The sequence below is a fragment of the Lactuca virosa genome, chromosome 8 (assembly GCF_052849685.1).
Source record: "Lactuca virosa cultivar CGN04683 chromosome 8, Lactuca_virosa_CGN04683_v6, whole genome shotgun sequence".
NCBI lineage: Eukaryota > Viridiplantae > Streptophyta > Magnoliopsida > Asterales > Asteraceae > Lactuca > Lactuca virosa.
In genome coordinates this window covers 140,852,948-140,872,893 of record NC_136433.1, presented here as the reverse complement: position 1 = coordinate 140,872,893, position 19,946 = coordinate 140,852,948, and positions in this window count along the sequence as shown.

Below are 19,946 nucleotides of genomic sequence, written 5' to 3'. Positions count from 1 at the left end.
TGGGCCTTGCCCTCTGCATCGGACCGAAGTACGGACTAACTGGGGCCTTTCCCCCGGCATCGGACCGAAGTCCGGACTAACTAGGGCCTTGCCCCCTGCATCGGACCGAAGTCTGGACTAACTGGGGCCTTGCCCTCTGCATCGGACCGAAGTCCAGACTAACTGGGGCCTTGCCCCCTGCATCGGACCGAAGTTCGGACTAACTGGGGCCTTGCCCCCTGCATCGGACCGAAGTCCGGACTAACTGAACATAGCATAACATAGCATATAACATAAACACATATACTGCATACTGCATGAACATGCCTACTGAACTACTGCATCGGACATGCATACTGCAGTTCGGACTAACTAACACATGAACATGCCTGAATCACAAAGACATCAAGCATACTGAACTACTGCATCGGACCGGAGTCCGGAACTACTGCTATCTAAACGGGCCGGCATTGTGGCCGTAGACCCGTTCCTACTGGTAGGAAACTCACCTCGTAACGCTGGCTGCTGAGATGCTAAATCTGAAGCTGGCTGACTGCTGCTCCGGAACTCCCCGGCTACACATCCCAAAAACACTAGATCAGATACTGATAACTGCCCTCAGGTTAAAATGACTATTTTACCCCTAGTCAAAGTCAACCTTCTGGCCAAAGTCAACTCTCAGTTGACCTGACTCGCCGAGTTGGGCCGCCAACTCGCCGAGTCCCTGTCCTTATTTCCCAAACCTCTATACGCTTCTACTTGTCGAGTTTGGCAAAGGCTTGACGAGTTCCTCTTCGATACTAACATCTAGTTCATCTTCATCTGACTCGCCGAGTTGTATGAACAACTCGTCGAGTCCTCCTTCATCCTATGAATGAGATCAGTCCTTGACTCGTCGAGTTGTATGAACAACTCGTCGAGTCCCTCCACTACTAGATCTGAGCCTTAACTCACCGAGTCCATTATCTACTCACTGATTCCACCTTAAACTCTCAAATGGGGGAAAAATTGGGGACTCGCGACTCGACTCGTCGAGTTTGAAGAACGACTCGCCGAGTCCCAAGCATGACATTACTAACAGTCGATTCTGCTCGAATCCAGTGCATTCCATTCATAGATCTGGGCCCCTAGGGCTGATTTTTCACGTAAAGTTTCTAACTTTACGTGCGTGCATGCTAATATGAAGCTCAAATACCCAAAATAAGCTAAAGGAAGAGATCTAAGCTTGGAATGGAAACTTGGCTCAATAAAGGTGGCAACCTTGAGCTTAAGAGGCTATGGAAAGCTTAGATCTGAAGTCCATTCATCATATTAACTCTTAATTCGACCCTAAGGTCTAGAAAGGGCTCAAAATCAACAAGAGCAAACTTCTCAAGAGATCTAATTGATAATAAGCAAAGATTCGAGCTTGATACCTCAAAGGAGACTGAAATGCAACAAGAAATCCGGATCTACTTGCTCCCCTTGAATACTTCTCTTCTCTCTTCTTTCCCAAAATCCCCAAGATGCACTAAAACCTTCACAAGAGAGAAATACTCCAAAAATGCTCCAAGACGGCTAGGGTTTCGTATGGGACTCTTTGTGGGTGAGGGAGGCTGGTCTTGGGGCACATAAGATGTTTAAATAGGTTGCAAACCCTTGAAATTAGGGTTTCATCCAGACTAGCAGACTCGCCGAGTCCGGGAATATGGACTCGTCGATTCGCCAACTTAAACCGCGTGCCAATCCCGACTCTACTCGACGAGTTGAGCATCGGACTTGTCGAGTACCTCTTAGGAAATGAAAATTACCTTATTTAAATTACATACCAGAATTGGGGCGTTACAACTCTCCCCCACTTATCTTAGACTTCGCCCTCGAAGTCTGCTGCTGCTGGATCTATAAATAACTCCGGATAATGCTCCCTCATTTCCTCCTCGGCCTCCCACGTCCACTCTGAACCTTTCCGGTGTTGCCACTGCACCTTCACTAGTTGGACTACCTTGTTTCTCAAGGTCTTCGTCTTCCGATCCAAGATCGCAACTGGCCTCTCAATATAATTCAAGCTGCTATCAACCTGAATATCCTCCAAGGGTACCACTGCTGACTCGTTCAGCAAACACTTCCTCAACTGCGAAACATGGAAAGTGTTGTGGATCTGGCTAAGCTCTGCTAGAAGATCCAACCGATAAGCAACCCGACCCACCCGGGCCAAAACCCTAAAAGGACCAATGAACTTGGGGCCCAGCTTGCCCCTTTTCCGGAACCTGATAACACCCTTCCAAGGTGATACCTTCAGGAGGACCATATCGCCCACCTGGAACTCCAAGTCCGAACGCCTCCTGTCGGCGTAACTCTTCTGCCGACTTTGCGCAGTCTGCAGTCTGCTACGGACCTGCTGGATCAACTCTGTGGTCCTGAGCACCACCTCGGTACTCCCGATGACTCGCTGACCGACCTCACCCCAACAAATCGGGGTCCTACACTTCCTCCCGTAGAGCATCTCGAAAGGAGGGTGGTCAATACTAGCGTGGTAACTGTTGTTATACGAAAATTCCGCTAATGGAAGATACGTATCCCAACTGCCACCAAAATCTAGGACACATGCCCGAAGCATGTCCTTGAGAGTCTGAATCGTCCTCTCGGTCTGCCCATCCGTCTGGGGGTGGAAAGCGGTACTAAAATGGAGACGAGTACCCATCTCATCGTGAAACCGCTTCCAAAACCTGGAAGTAAAACGAACGTCTCGGTCTGATACCACCGAGACAGGCACTCCATGTCTTGCCACTACCTCACGCACATAAATATCAGCTAGCTTTTCAGCTGATATACTCTCCTGAATCCGTATAAAATGCGCGCTCTTGTTCAACCGATCCACTATGACCCAAATCGAATCAACTCCACGTGCGGTCCTGGGAAGCTTAGTGATGAAATCCATAGTGATATCCTCCCATTTCCACACAGGAATGTCTAACGGCTGCATCTTGTCGTGGGGCCTCTGATGTTCCGCCTTGACCTTCCTGCAGGTCAGGCATCTCTCCACGTACCAAGCTACGTCCCGCTTCATGCAGGGCCACCAATAATTGGGTCGAAGATCTCTATACATCTTCGTCGCCCCTGGGTGGATGGAAAAACGAGACTTATGAGCCTCATCCATCAACACCTGCCGTACTCTGCCCCAGTACGGTACCCAAACTCTCCCATGAAGGGTCAACAATCCTCGACTGTCATAATCGAAAGAGGCTACACGGCCCACAATCCTCCCACACTTCTGCCTCTCTTCCTTTAGGCCCTTAACATGTTCCTCTCTAATCTGCTCCAACAATGGAGTAATCACTGTCATTCTCAGACAAATATCCCTGATCGGGGCTGCTACCGCCTTGCGGCTCAGGGCGTTGGCCACTACGGTGGCCTTGCCCGGATGATAAAGGATCTCACAGTCATAATCCTTTACTACGTCTAACCATCGGCACTGCCTCATGTTCAGATTCGGCTGATCCATGAGGTACCTCAAACTCTTGTGATCCGTGTAAATGATACAGCGGACCCCATAGAGGTAATGTCTCCAAATCTTGAGGGCGAACACCACTGCCCCCAACTCTAAATCGTGCGTCGGATAGTTAGCCTCGTGAGGCTTAAATTGTCTAGAGGCATAAGCTATCACATGCCCTCGTTGCATCAACACTGCTCCCATACATGTGATCGAAGCATCACAATAAACTACAAAACCCTCTACTCCCTCTGGCAGGCTGAGGATCGGCGTCTCGTACAATCTCTGTCTGAGGGTCTCAAATGTTGCCTGCTGCTCAGGCCCCCAGTGGAACACCACCGACTTCTTAGTCAGTCGGTTGAGTGGAACTGCTATCTTGGAGAAATCCTGAATGAATCTCCTATAATACCCTGCCAATCCTAAGAAGCTCCGAATCTCAGATGGAGACCTCGGGACCTCCCACTGCATCACGGCCTCTATCTTGGCCGGATCTACTAGTATACCCTTCTGGTTGACGAGGTGACCAAGGAACTGCACCTCGCGCAACCAGAACTCGCACTTAGAGAACTTCGCGAACAGTCTCTCCCTCCTCAGCGTCTCTAGCACCTCTCTCAGGTGCTCCTCATGTTGCTCCTGAGTCTTGGAATAAACCAAGATGTCATCAATGAACACTATCACTGACCGATCCAGCATCGGTCTGCATACGCGGTTCATGAGGTCCAAGAACGCGGCTGGAGCGTTGGTGAGCCCGAACGGCATCACCACAAACTCATAATGACCATAGTGGGTCCTAAAAGCGGTCTTCTGCACATCCTCATCCCTGACCCGCATCTGGTGATATCCTGACCGTAGATCGATCTTGGAGAACCAAGATGCTCCCTGAAGCTGGTCAAACAAATCATCTATCCTCGGAAGTGGGTAACGGTTCTTCACCGTTACCTTGTTCAGCTCCCGGTAATCTATGCACATATGGTGCGACCCATCCTTCTTCCTCACGAACAGGATCGGGGCTCCCCATGGTGAACTACTCGGCCTGATAAAACCCTTGTCTAGCAGCTCCTGTAGCTGCGTAGACAACTCCTGCATCTCTAGAGGAGCCAACCGATATGGTGCCTTCGCTATCGGAGCCGCACCAGGAACCAGGTCAATCCTGAACTCAACATGTCTCTCAGGAGGTACTCCAGGCAAATCCTCTGGAAATACATCCGGGTAGTCTCGCACTATCGGAACATCGTCGACTGTCGCCTTGCCCTTCTCCCGGGCATCTAAAACATAGGCAGTATACCCCGCGCAACCCTGCTGGAAGTAGCGCCTCGCTCTCGCTGCTGAACAGAGAATCGGTCCGCGTTGTGGCCTCTCGCCCTGAATCACTAACTCTCCCCCACCGGGAGTGCGAACCCTCACTAACTGCAGCTCACAATCAATCACTGCCCCATTGGGGCTCAGCCAATCCATACCCACTATAACCTTGTTCCCTCGCAGAGGAATAGGAACCAAGTCTACTGAAAACTGCTCATCGAATAACCGAAGCGAACACCCCTTATGCACTCTCGCAACCCTGACGGTCCTGTCGTCCGCTATCTCCACCTCGAGTGGACAATCCAGCTCCCCCGGAGCTCTGCTAAACCTCTTGCTAAGCGCAAGCGAAACAAATGATCGGGTAGTCCCCGAATCAAACAATACTGTAGCTGAAATGTCGTTCACTAGGAACGACCCTATATATACAAACATACACTCATAAGAAACAATCAATATCAATAAAGAGATGAAAGGAAGATACATACCCATCCCAACATCAGGAGTCGCTCGCGCCTCCTCCGCTGTCATCTGAAAAGCTCTACTCTTCGCCACTCGCGCCTCACCCCGGCCCTGACGGCCGTCTGTAATCCTCAAAGTAGCAGGGGCAGGTGCCGCCACCTTCCCTGCTGCTGCCAAACTCGGACACTGGGACTTTTTATGTCCCCTCTGATTGCAATGGAAGCAAATCAGATCAGATGTTGTAGTGGTGGTAGCAGTAGCTGTACAATCTCTGCTCATATGTCCGGTCCGGCCGCACTTGTAGCAACCGGCACTACCTGCCTTGCACGCCCCATTGTGCAATCTCCCACACTTGCCACACCGACTGTGGCTCTTCTGTCCTCTACATCTGTGATCTGATACCTTGGGCTTTTTGCCCGAACTCCCTGTGCCAGATGCCGCCTCTGGCTTCCTCTTCTTCTCCCTCTCTAGATCAATCTCTCTCTCGCGAGCCCTTGCAATCATATCATCCAACGTTTTACAGCTGGACCGGCTCATAAACTGGCGGATATCACTCCGCAACATCTCATGATAACGTGCCTTCTTCATTTCCTCATCAGCTGCATACTGAGGAATGAGAAAAGCCCTCTCCCTGAACTTGGTGGTAATCTCCGCCACTGTCTCAGTAGTCTGGGTGAGATCCTGAAACTCCCTGGCTAACTGATGCACCTCAATAACTGGTGCAAACTCGGCTCTGAACCTGGTAACAAAATCAGTCCAGTTCATCGCATCAAGGGTTGCGTCATCTCCAATGACATGTCCGATCTCCTCCCACCAAGCTCGTGCCTTGTCCTTCAGAAGACAGGATGCTAGTCTGACCTTGTCCCCCTCGGGACATCTGCTGGTGCGGAAAGCATTGGCGACATCCGCCAACCACCTGGTACTTGCTATGGGGTCCCGCGCCCCATGGTAGTCTGGAGCTCCACATGCTCTGAACTCCCTGAAAGTGAGTGTGCGCGACCCCATCATGGTCGACACCTCAGCACGGAACGTGCTCAACCTCTCGTCCATCAACTCCAAAATACCCTCCTTGATCGAACCAAAGATCACAGGAGTCTGCTCGAGTATGATGCGAGTAATCTCTGAAGAGAGAAACTCCCTAGTCTGCTCATCCATATGCTCGGCCCCCGAGCCTGATCCTGATCCCTCTCCGGCACCTGAACTGCCGACTGCTGGCCTAGGGCGTAAAACCACCATTCTGAAACACATATAGACAAACGTCATAAACACTGATATATCTCGAGGGATCGCTACTGCTACAAGTTTCCTGGTTTCATCTCAGCCTTCCTCGATTCAAGTACGGATCCTCTGCTTTCAGTAGTACGGGCCCATACTACCTTTCACATCTATCCCACTGCATCGGACCGAGGTCCGGACTAACTTGGGCCTTGCCCACTGCATCGGACTTAAGTCCGGACTAACTGGGGCCTTGCCCCCTGCATCGGACCGAAGTCCGGACTAACTGGGGCCTTGCCCCCTGCATCGGACCGAAGTCCGGACTAACTGAACATAGCATAACATAACATATAACATAAACACATATACTGCATACTACATCGGACCGCAGTCCGGACTAACTAACACATGAACATGCCTGAATCACAAAGACATCAAGCATACTGAACTACTGCATCGGACCGGAGTCCGGAACTACTGCTATCTAAACGGGCCGACATTGTGGCCATAGACCCGTTCCTACTGGTAGGAAACTCACCTCGTAACGCTGGCTGCTGAGATGCTAAATCTGAAGCTGGCTGACTGCTGCTCCGGAACTCCCCGGCTACACATCCCAAAAACACTAGATCAGATACTGATAACTGCCCTCAGGGTAAAATGACTATTTTAGCCCTGGTCAAAGTCAACCTTCTGGCCAAAGTCAACTCTCAGTTGACCTGACTCACCGAGTTGGGCCGCCAACTCGCCAAGTCCCTGTCCTTATTTCCCAAACCTCTATACGCTTCTACTCGTCGAGTTTGGCAAAGGCTTGACGAGTTCCTCTTCGATACTAACATCTAGTTCATCTTCATCTGACTCGCCGAGTTGTATGAACAACTCGTCGAGTCCTCCTTCATCCTATGAATGAGATCAGTCCTTGACTCGTCGAGTTGTATGAACAACTCGTCGAGTCCCTCCACTACTAGATCTGAGCCTTAACTCACCGAGTCCATTATCTACTCACTGATTCCACCTTAAACTCTCAAATGGGGGAAAAATTGGGGACTCGCGACTCGACTCGTCGAGTTTGAAGAACGACTCGTCGAGTCCCAAGCATGACATTACTAACAGTCGTTTCTGTTCGAATCCAGTGCATTCCATTCATAGATCTGGGCCCCTAGGGCTGATTTTTCACTTAAAGTTTCTAACTTTACGTGCATGCATGCTAATATGAAGCTCAAATACCCAAAATAAGCTAAAGGAAGAGATCTAAGCTTGGAATGGAAACTTGTCTCAATAAAGGTGGCAACCTTGAGCTTAAGAGGCTTTGAAAAGCTTAGATCTGAAGTCCATTCATCATATTAACTCTTAATTCGACCCTAAGGTCTAGAAAGGGCTCAAAATCAACAAGAGCAAACTTCTCAAGAGATCTAATTGATAATAAGCAAAGATTCGAGCTTGATACCTCAAAGGAGACTAAAATGCAACAAGAAATCTGGATCTACTTGCTCCCCTTGAATACTTATCTTCTCTCTTCTTTCCCAAAATCCCCAAGATGCACTAAAACCTTCACAAGAGAGAAATTACTCCAAAAATGCTCCAAGACGGCTAGGGTTTCGTATGGGACTCTTTGTGGGTGAGGGGAGGCTGGTCTTAGGGCACATAAGATGTTTAAATTGGGTGCAAACTCTTGAAATTAGGGTTTCATCCAGACTGGCAGACTCGCCGAGTCCGGGAATATGGACTCGTCGAGTCGCCAACTTAAACCGCATGCCAATCCCGACTCTACTCGACGAGTTGAGCATCGGACTCGTCGAGTACCTCTTAGGAAATGAAAATTACCTTATTTAAACTACATACCAGAATTGGGGCGTTACATTGGAATTCTAGGGTACATGCTCTCAGCATATCCTCCAATGTTTTAATTGTTCGTTCGCTCTGACCATCGGTTTGTGGATGGTAAGTTGTATTCAAACACAACTTGGTACCCAATTCCGCTTATAGACTCCTCCAAAACCTTGAGGTAAAACGGCTGTCATGATCGGATACAATCGTTAACGAAATACCGTGAAGCCTCACAATTTCCTTCACGTAAGAATTCGCAAGTTTATCCATAGACCATTTCTCGTTGGCTGCTATTAAATGCGCACTCTTAGTGAAGCGATCAACGACCACCCAAATCATGTCGTGACCATTCCTTGTTCTGGGCAGTTTAGTCACAAAATCCATGGTGATGTCTTCCCATTTACCCATGGGTACAGGTAAACGTTCTAAACTCCCATACGGTTTCTGATGTTGTGCCTTAACCCTAGCACAAGTTACACACTCGGCCACATACTTAGCAACATCGAGCTTCATCGTCGGCCACCAGTAGTAGGGTTTTAGATCCCTATACATTTTTGAACCGCCAGGATGAATCGAGTACATGGTCTTGTGAGTTTCTTCCATCAGAAGATCTCTTACTCCTCCCATCTTAGGTACCCAAATCCTGTCTTTGAATACCTTCAGTCCTTGACCGTTTGTATCAAACACCAACGTTTTATCCCAAACGTTCTTCCTTTCGGTCATTTTTCTCTAAAGCTTCCTCTTGAGCTTTCTTTATACCTTCCACAATTGTCGAGACAACTTCAATTCTCAACGCTCTTGGCCTTTTCTTTTCAAGATTTACCTTTTGACTGAGAGCATCGGCAACAACATTTGCTTTACCAGGGTGGTAAAGTATCTCACAGTCGTAGTCCTTGAGTAACTCTAGCCAGCGTCGTTGCCTCATGTTCAATTCCATCTGATTAAAGAGATATTGAAGACTCTTATGATCAGTGAAAAGTTTGCATTTAGTACCATAAAGATAGTGTCTCCCTCTCTTTAAGGCGAATACTACCACTGCCAACTTCAGATCATGAGTGGGGTAGTTCTTTTCATGCTCCTTCAATTGCCTCAATGCATACGCTATCACTTTATCCCTTTGGGTCAGAACACAACCTAACCCAACTTCTTTAACAACGAACGCGATACTTCTATTGATCGCTTTGATCATCCTTTACTTCAATTCGGCTTAAGTCAACTACTACATCGAACTTGGTTATCTGAACCACATAATAAACTCATCGTAGTCGGACTCAATTTGATATGACCACTAGGGTCGGAATAACAATCATCTTCTTAGTCATTACCGAAACGATGGTAACGACAGACTAGAATAAGACGGAATCAATTACTAGTTCCTTGGTAACCTTGTGACTTTCCCTAATCCAAGTGTGAGTCCTGTGCCTCCAGTAGTATAGATCTCTACTACTATTCACACCTACTCATACTCGTCCCAAGTACTGTCTCGCAGTCCCCATGTCCTAAAATCACAAAACATATTAACACATACGAATGTGTCCAATTAATCATAAAATTTTCCTAGACTCTACTAGGACTTCTTCCATGCGTATCTTCAATCATCAATTCTACTTCAACTTGGTTGGTGATGGAAATTCCAGACGATGGGACAACTTCAAGAATTACACCAACCATTCCATCATCCTGCCAATCGAAGGTGTACTTCAGACGTACCGTACCCCTCTAAACGTTCCATTATTTTATTAGACATATTCTAAAGGCAAGATACCACTCTTACGATATCTTCTGATAGGTATCATTCACTATCATAAGCTTTTCATTTCCTCCATCTACTCAATTCTCTATGAGTCTTCACCATAACGTTTTGTACACCCAAACAGACGTTCGGTGTACCGGGCGAGAATTTAAGATAGGAAAGGTTTATTTATGATAGACGTATAAATCTCCTTATCACTTCGAAACGTTTACATGTTAGTTCTAATCTCGTAATCATACGCTTAGAATCCTACACACATAAGGTTTCCAGATCCGGTCGGCAACAGACCATAGATCCGAACAAATAATATCATATAAGGCATCCTTATAGCTATAACATAAAATATTTAACACATAAAACATTTTAGGCATCTTCCCTAAAATAAACTTGTGCTCGTGTCTAAAATATAGCAGACACTCATCTCACAATCATCACTTAGCATTCTAAGTTTAAGTCTAGAAATCCTACAAATTCCTAGTTCGCTTAAACTAATGCTCTGATACCAACTGTTACATCCCCAATTTCATGGCCAGAAAAGACCGATTTAATTTATGCTTTTAATATAATTTTAGAGTAATCATTTGATTAAAAGTGTTGCGGAATTTGTTCCCAGAAAAACATGATAAATATGTTATCAAATCATTTCCGAAGAAATGTATTTTATTCACTTAAACCATTGGGATGTCATTGTCAATACAAAAACATAAGCATAAACAAAACTTACATTCATTTACACTAGTGATCTACTTCTCTTTTAATCTCTCAGTGTAAAGCAATGTTGTCAACTTCGAATCGATAACTGAGTGGGTCAGGCTTGGTAGCCTGGTGAGCATATAGGGTTTTCAACCCACAATAAATAATAAACTTATTAAGTTCTCAATCAACAATAAATTTATTAATTTCATCAACCAAAATAACCCTAATTACCCATTCCCATTATCCTCACTTTACGTCCCTAAAACAACTATCACAAGGGACCTAGCCTAAGGATTTTCACTAGGGGTGACAACATTTGCTTTCCTCAGCAATTTATGTCAAACAAGACATCCTAACATAAAACAACCAATTAGGTGACAACATTGCTTCCCTCTATAATTTATGTCAAATAAGACAAACATCGGGGTGACAACATTGCTTTCCCTCAGCAACGAAGTCACATCGTCGCCATGTGCTAAGTCCATAGCTCTTATTTATCGACAGTATTTCCCACGGGAATCCCCCCCCCCCCCCCCCGCAATACATGTCAATGGGTTTTCCATGTGCTAAGTCCATAGCTCTTATTCATCGATGGTATTTCCCACGAGAGTTCCCCCCCCCCCCCGCAATACATGTCAATGGGTTTTCCATATGCTAAGCCCAAAGCTCTTCTTCATCGATGGTATTTCCCATGAGAGTTCCCCCCCCCCCCCCCCCCCGCAATACATGTCAATGGGTTTTTAGAGTACAGCTGATGAACATATAGTTCACACACTTACAGGTTGCAAGCCTGCTAGTGTTCCACAGACCGTCTAGAATAGTCCATGGTTGTCATCCATACTCTGCTGAATGACATGGGCCAACGTTTGGGTAAGGGCTTTTCTCATATTGCATCACTCATGCCAACGTTTGGGTAAGGGCTTTTATCATATTTCACCACTCACTCTCAACTCATGATCTATATCACTGATCATCTCATCTATCCAACTTACCTTTCATCACACACCCACTATTTAACTCATGATCTATATCACTGATCATCTCATCTGTCCAACTCACGTTTCATCACACCCCCACTATTTCATCTACCCATGTTTTACCCAACATTTTTTTAGATAAAATACATATACAGTTTAAAATTATTTAAAAACATGTATAAATCATTCCTTCAATATCCATCTCAAATAAACAAACAATATATATTCACACAGCACGTATTTTATATAAAATACTTCATATCTATGTGTAAGGTGAAAGTAACTACATACTCACTTGATTTAACGATAATCGGGCAGCACTTCGTTGCCTAAAATGATCGTTTCTAATAAAACCGACAGTTTTATTGAGAAACCGGGCTCTGCGAGGGTCGGGCTTCGAAACCGAAAAGATAAAATTTTCCGGGTCTTCGGGCACTTCGGGGCGTGTTCCGGGTGCTATAATCGATACCGGGGCTTTGGGGGATGTTAAAATGGCTAAATTATTGAAAAAGGGATGAAAAATGAGAATTTTCCAAAAGTAGCCGGAAGATCTCGCAACCCTTCTATTTATAGGGTGAGATCCGAAGTCGGCCGAGAGAAGGGAGTCAGCACCGAGGACACGAGGCAGCAGGAGGCTCGGACACGTCTCGCATGCGAGGGCAGGTGGCATCAGGAGGCGAAGGCGTGTGGTGTCTGCGGAGCGAAGCAGCTGGCTCGGATGCGATGAGTCACTGTACACGCGTCGGATGCGAGGGCTCGCCACCGAGGCACACGCGTCGGTTTCTCATTGGACCACTTCGGATGACTCTCCGGTTCGGACACGCTTCTAATGACACAGCAATTTCGGACACGTGGCACTCATGCAGCGAAGGTGGCGTGGCCGAAGTCCACGTATGCGAAATTTTCTGGTTTTGACATTTTTTTCTCGATTTTCGCGCCAAAACTTCTAAAATCCATAACTTTCGCATACGAGCTCCGATTTTGACGTTCTTTATATGCACGCGTAGGTAAAATTACGCTCTGCAAGTTTCGTTTAGACTTCATCGGCTAATTTTGACTTTAATTTTTATATTATTATTTTTAACAGACCGGGACAGGAAATCCGTTAAAAATTCATAACATCTTCATCCAACGTCCGTTTTCGTCTGTCTTTTTACCGTTGTGCTACTATTGACGAGACCTTCGATTCTCGTTTAGGTCGTGTCGGCTAAAAATCACTTGACCTAAAATTCGAGTTTTTAGCTGTTTACTACTAAGCTGAAACTTCGAAAAATCATAACTTCCTCATACGAAGTCAGATTTAGGCGTTCTTTTTATACCTACTCTCAGTTTAACGAACACTACGACTTTCGTTTAGATCACTAAAGCTAAAAAGTAGTTTATCGAAAACTCACTTTTTACGACATTCGGCACCGTGCCGGTTTTGTCGCGAAACTTCGACAGGTCATAACTTCTTCGTTATAACTCGGATTTCGGCATTCTTTATATATCTGTAATCCTTGTCACGACCACTACAACTTTCTTAATAGATATCGGCTTTATCTAATATTTATTTTCGACGCTCATTTTTATTCTTAATTAATTAAACCCTAATAATTAAGCATCAAACACATAATTTTCACATAATATTCACATAATTCTTTTTCATTTCTTCTAAATGAGTTACAAAGGTTAACCTAGACTATTATGTCAATATTAATGCCTAGCCTAGAAACACGGGCGTTACAGGTTACAACTGTTTCCAACACTCCTATAGTCAAAGGTCCAAAGAAGACTGTTCAGAAACCCCAAGTCATTGAATATGACTACTGGATAGATGAAAAGACATTAGCCTTCTATCTGTTTCCAAAGAATACAAAGAATACCACCCAAAAACACAAAGTTGTTCCTAAGTCACAATCAAAGTCCAAAGCCCGTGCCTACGTCCCAAAGTCTAATTCGGAGCCTAAAAACTCCATTACTCACTAATTTTGCAGGAACTTTGTGCTTCGGAGCAATAAACAATATGGTATATTGATAGTGCCTGCTCCATGCACATGATGGGGCAGAAAGATTTTCTGCGAGATCTAAAGCTTTCTCCAAACGTTGGTTACGTGACGTATGGCAACAACTCCAACTCTCAAATTTGTGGTTATGGGACTCTCACCAATGGAAACTTCTCTATCTCACATGTGGCTTATGTAGCTGATCTAAAACATAATTTGATAAGTGTTGCTCAGCTCACTGATTCAAATTGACGTGTTGAATTTTGGAAAAAGTACAGTTATGTAATGACTGAAGACCGGAAAGAGTGTTTAATCAAGTCGCTTCGCAACAAGAACATGTACCCGCTCGACATCAACATGATTATTGGCAAACCGCAACTCTGCCTTCTCTCCAAAGTTGTTCCTGACATTAGTTGGTTATGGCACCGAAGGCTCGCTTATCTAAACTTTCGGTACATGAATGATCTCGTATCCGGTGAAATGGTGAGAGGTTTACCTCTTCTCAAATTCGAAAATGATCATTTGTGTGTTGCTTGTGAGTGTGGTAAGCAATCGAAGAAGGGTCATCCTGTTATCATCAAAAAATCCATTTCGGAACCATTGGAGCTTCTACACATTGATCTTTATGGATCATCCACTGTAGAAAGTCTTCATCATAAGAAATACATTCTTGTGATTGTTGATGATTTTACAAGGTTCACTTGGGTCTTCTTCCTAAGGCTGAAATCCGAAACAGCCTCCGAGCTCATAAAATTTATCAAAGGAATAGAAGATCTTATCAAAATCCCAGTTAGGAGAATCCGAAGTGACAATGGATCGGAATTCACTAATTCCACCATTGAAAAATTTCTCACTGAAAAAGGAATCGACCACAACTTCTCAGCTCCTTATACTCCACAACAAAATGGTGTAGTCGAAAGACGCAATATAACTCTAGTTGAAGTTTCTCGATTCATGTTGAACTTCGCAAATCTACAACTCTATCTTTGGGCTGAAGCGGTATCTACTGCCTGTTTCACTTAAAATCGGAGTATCATCAATCGACGCCTCAACATGACACCGTACGAAGCAATGAATGGTCGGAAGCCAACAATCTCGTTTTTGCATGTTTTCAGATGCAGGTGCTTCATCAAGAACAACCATGATCAGCTTACCAAGTTTCAACCTAAAGCAGATGAAGCCACATTCCTTGGGTACTCCTCAAAATCAAAAGCTTACAGAGTTCTTAACCGGAGAACTCGTGTTCTGGAAGAAAGCTTTGACATTACTTTCGATGACAACTTCGTTCGGAACTCTGGCCCAACCCATATTACAACTCACATTTTGGAGTCCGATGCTCCTCCGCCAGAGTGTCCGAACCCCCAAACAATTCTTGAAGTTGACTTTGAAACTCTCTTTGGTCCTTCCAAAACCGCCCTTGATTTGGAATCTCGACCAAGGCCAACTCTCAATCAAATCTCTCCTTCGGAAGCCCCTATCTCACAAAACGTCTCCGGTCCGATCCCAAGCCTCCCTCCATTTGATTCCGAACCATTTCAACCTTCTCAGGTTGAGGGGGAAAATGCTAATCTCTCTCTTGAATCAAATGTGGATGGCTTCCAAGATGCAGCTGCTAATTTCGATGACTCCAATCCTCTCAACGTTGATGAAAATGAAAATTTCTTTGAGTTCCCTTCTGATGATGATGATGTCAATCTCTCTGGTTCAGAAGTTCAGGAGGAGCATCATCCTAACATTCAAATCATTCATGGGGAGCAAATCAACTCCATTGTTGATATCGGATCAACGGCTGCACAAGAACTCCCAAGGTTACATGTTTGGACAAAGGATCATCCTCCGAACCAAGCAATCGGAAACCCCAATGTTGGTGTACAGACTCGTTCTGCTACAAGTATCCAAAATGAATGCCATTTCTCAGCATTTATATCCATGGTTGAACCCAAATCCATTAAGCACGCATTAGAGCATGCTGACTGGATTAGATCCATGCAAGAAGAACTGGCAGAATTTGACCGAAATAAAGTTTGGACTCTCGTACCTCCTCCTCAGAATCATCCCATTGTCGGTACGAGATGGGTATTTCACAACAAGCTAGATGACGCAGGAGTTATTATTCGAAATAAAGCAAGATTGGTGGCAAAAGGATTTACACAGATTGAAGGGCTCGACTACCATGAGACCTTTGCTCCTGTTGCACGTCTTGAAGCCATCAGAATCTTTCTTGCATATGCTACTCACAAAGGCTTCAAAGTTTACCAAATGGATGTTAAGAGTGCTTTTCTTAACGGTGAACTTGACACTGAAGTATACCTTCAACAGCCCCCCGGTTTTGTAAATCTCTCCTTTCCGAACTACTGTTACAAACTTATGTGGACGAAATCAAGCGCTGATTTTATCAAGCGCTCCAGTTTCCAAAGAGGAATTCTAGATCCTACCCTGTTCCGAAGATCAAATGGAAAGCATCTCATGCTGGTACAAATTTATGTGGACGAAATCATTTTTGGATCTACGGATTCATCTATGGTTGCTAACTTTGCTAAACTAATGATCAATCGATTCCAAATGAGCATGAATCAGGAGTTAAGCTTCTTTATTGGCCTCTAAGTAAAACAGACTAACAGAGGAATCTTCATTCACCAAGAGAAGTACATTTCGGAACGCCTCAAGAAATACTCAATGGACTACTGTTACAAACTCCGGAAGGCAGTCTACGGACTCAAGCATGCTCCTCGGGCATGGTACAATACTATCACTGATTTTCTCAAGCGCTCCGGTTTCCAAAGGGGAATTCTAGATCCTACCCTGTTCCGAAGATCAAATGGAAAGCATCTCATGCTGGTACAAATTTATGTGGACGAAATCATTTTTGGATCTACAGATTCATCTATGGTTGCTGACTTTGCTAAACTAATGATCAATCGGTTCCAAATGAGCATGAATCTGGAGTTAAGCTTCTTTCTTGGCCTCCAAGTCAAACAGACTAACAGAGGAATCTTCATTCACCAAGAGAAGAACATTTCAGAACTCCTCAAGAAATACTCAATGGACACATGTGCCTCAGCCAAGGTACCAATGGGCTTCGGACACAAGATCTTTGCCGACCCTTCAGGTGTTTCAGTTGATGAAAAGAAGTACCGTGGAATGATTGGATCTTTGCTCTATCTCATAGCAAGTCGTCCGGATATCATGTTTTCCACATGTTTATGTGCTAGATTTCAAGTCAACCCAAAGATGTCTCATCTCTTGGCCGTGAAACAAATTTTCCGATACCTCAAAGGTACAAAGAGTCTCGAAATCTAGTACCCAGCAAATGAGAGCTTCCTACTTCAAGCCTATTCAGATTCAAACTATGGTGGTCTTCAACTTGATAGAAAAAGCACTTCAGGTGGCTGTCAATTCTTAGGTGGTTGTTTGGTCAGTTGGTCATCCAAGAAACAGAACTGCATTGCACTCTCTACAGCCGAAGCCGAATACATCACTGCTTCCAGCTGTACATCTCAGGTTCTGTGGATGAAATCTCAACTCTTGGATTATGGTTACCGCTTTCAACGCATTCCTATCTATTGTGATTCTCAAAGTGCCATTGCGATTTCCCACAATCCAATTCAGCACTCAATGACTAAGCACAGTGATATAAGGTACCATTTCATAAAAGATCATGTCCTAAATGGTAACATTGAACTCATTTTTGTTCCATCTGACGATGAGATTGCTGATGTCTTTACTAAGGCATTAGACGAAACCAAATTCAATGGTTTTCTGAACAAGATGGGTATGATGATACCAGATTCTCAGCTCTTTCAAGAGACTTGTTCTCTTTGATAGACGTATTCGAAAGAAAATTAGTTCCAAACTAAAATTTTCATCTCGGAATTACTTTCTCTCTAAATACATAGGATCATTTTACTTGTCTTTATTTCTGACCATCACTTGAGTTTTAAGCTGTACAGTTCTTCCTGATTATTTGTTATTCAAAGTCCACATTGTCATCTCAGAATATACTTCATGATCTCATCCTGGAATTCCACTCCGGAAAGGTATTGCATTCTGCACTTCGGAATTTCAAAATCCACTCTGGAAGTTTTCTCAAATTCCATTCCGGAAGTTTTCTCAAATTCCATTCTGGAAGTTTTCTCAAATTCCATTCCGGAAGTTTTCTCAATTCTTATTCTGGAATGCTTTCCCAATCATGTTCCGGAAATTTTTCTCAAATTTCACTCCGAAAATTCTTGAAAATCATTATTCCGGAATTTCTGCTCCAGAATCTAAAATCTTTTTCGAAATCACAATGAGTTTCTGACTCCGGAATCGAAACTCTCTCCGGATTATCTCTCATTCCGGACCACTTTTCAAAACAACCATGTTCCGGAGCACAACCTTTTATTCTCCGGATCAAACTCTGTCCGGAACCGCTCATCCGGAATTCCAAAGGTTAATAAGGTGAAGCGTTTTTTCAACGGTTATTTTTTAAGAAGATCTTTATCCTATCTTCCTCGAATTTCGTGACACGATTGCACGCCCCATAAAGCAACCATCGAATCGCCGTTTAGGGTTTTCCATTTCAAGCTACAAACAACCTCACCTTTCACCTCCCAGGTCAACTCAGCCCCCTAAACCAATTACTCATTTAATGTAACCCGTTTTTCGGATCCTCGTCATTACCCTACTAATCCGACCCACCTCCCTTACCTATAAATACCCATTAAAACCCCTTTTTACCTCTTTACACGCCCAATACCTCCTAAACCCTTAAATTCTATATGTGTTCTTCGTGTTCTTCAAGCATTCTTAACTCTGCAACAATGGCTTCCCACTCTTCACCACAGAAAACTGCTCCAACCGCCTCAACTCCCAAGAAGTCCATTGCCAAGAAGAAACGCTCAAAAGGTTCTTCATCATCAACAACCCCTGAACCATTCCTAAGGGACACGAAGCAACTGTTTTCCCTAAATCCTGAAGATTATGATGAATATGTTCGTGTTATGGTTGAGTTTATCGCTAATCATCCCATCTCCATCCCTCTCACTAAAATTCTTGAACCTCCTCTTCCACTTCATTATCTCCACAGGGCTTTCGCAAGAATCAAGGAAGTCGACGGTGTGTTGGAGACAAAAATCATTGGCGATCAAATTATCCCAATCTACAAATCTACCTTCTTAAAGGCGATCAGTGTTAAACCAAACCCCAAGGGATTCAAAGTCCAAGAACCTACTGCTGAAGAGTTTCAGACATTCTTGAACCACATTGGTTACAATCAAGACTACAGAGCAAAAGACTTCAAGAAATCAGCCATCTCTGGACTCTGGACTGTGTTGATGCACTTCATCATTTGAGGGCTATCTGGTAAGCACGGAGGAAGCGATACACTCAGCAAGGACTAGCTTCATATTTTCTATAGCATCTACTCCGGACGAGACAACGCGGTTGATCTTCCCGAGGTTCTATGGCAATATTTCTGCAAATTTGTCATCAAGAGAAAGGACAATGAAATTTCGAGCCCTAGGTTCTGGGCACTGACGATTCAACAACTCTTTAATGAGCTTTCCGAACCAATTCCGGTCTCCACAGTTTCTCTGGAGGTATGTGTTTCTTTCAAGGTTGTCAAGGCCTATAGGATTCCGGACCAATCCTCCTTTGGTCCGGTTAGACGACTTTCGGACCACATGTTGGCCTTAATTCCTTCCAATTCTATTTATCTGAAACAACATTTAGAGACTTTGGTTGTGTTTGACCCAACACAACCAGCCCCAGTCTCAGTTGAACCCATTTCGGAAGAGGCCAGTCCTCCCACGTCCGGACCTAAGATTAAAAAATCTGCCAAACGGAAGAATTCTCCCACCAAGTCAAATCCTAAAAAGAGAACCAAAGTCATCTCTTCCTCTCCAAAGGAAGATGCTCATGACATTCAGACTGACTATGGCCGTCCGAACACCCCACCAACCCACTCATCTGAAGTACCCCTTAATGTTTCAACATCACCTGCACACACTCACGGGGAGTCTCCACATAATCCACCCTCTCCTTCCCAAAAAGGTGATGCCAGTGTTGACAATAGTTCCTTGCAGCCCCCTGGAACACACCCACGAGTCTCATTTCATATCCCTCTCGTTTCTCACACAAGCACACACTTCGGAACCCCTGTTCCGTACCCTAATCATTCCGGAGCTGGAGCAGTCCCTCCGACTCCGGATGCCTCAACTGGTCTGATACCCGGAAGGTGTACAGGACGACCAGGTGCTAACGATCCCCAATGGGAAGATTATGTTAACAGGGCTGTCTCCAGACATCCG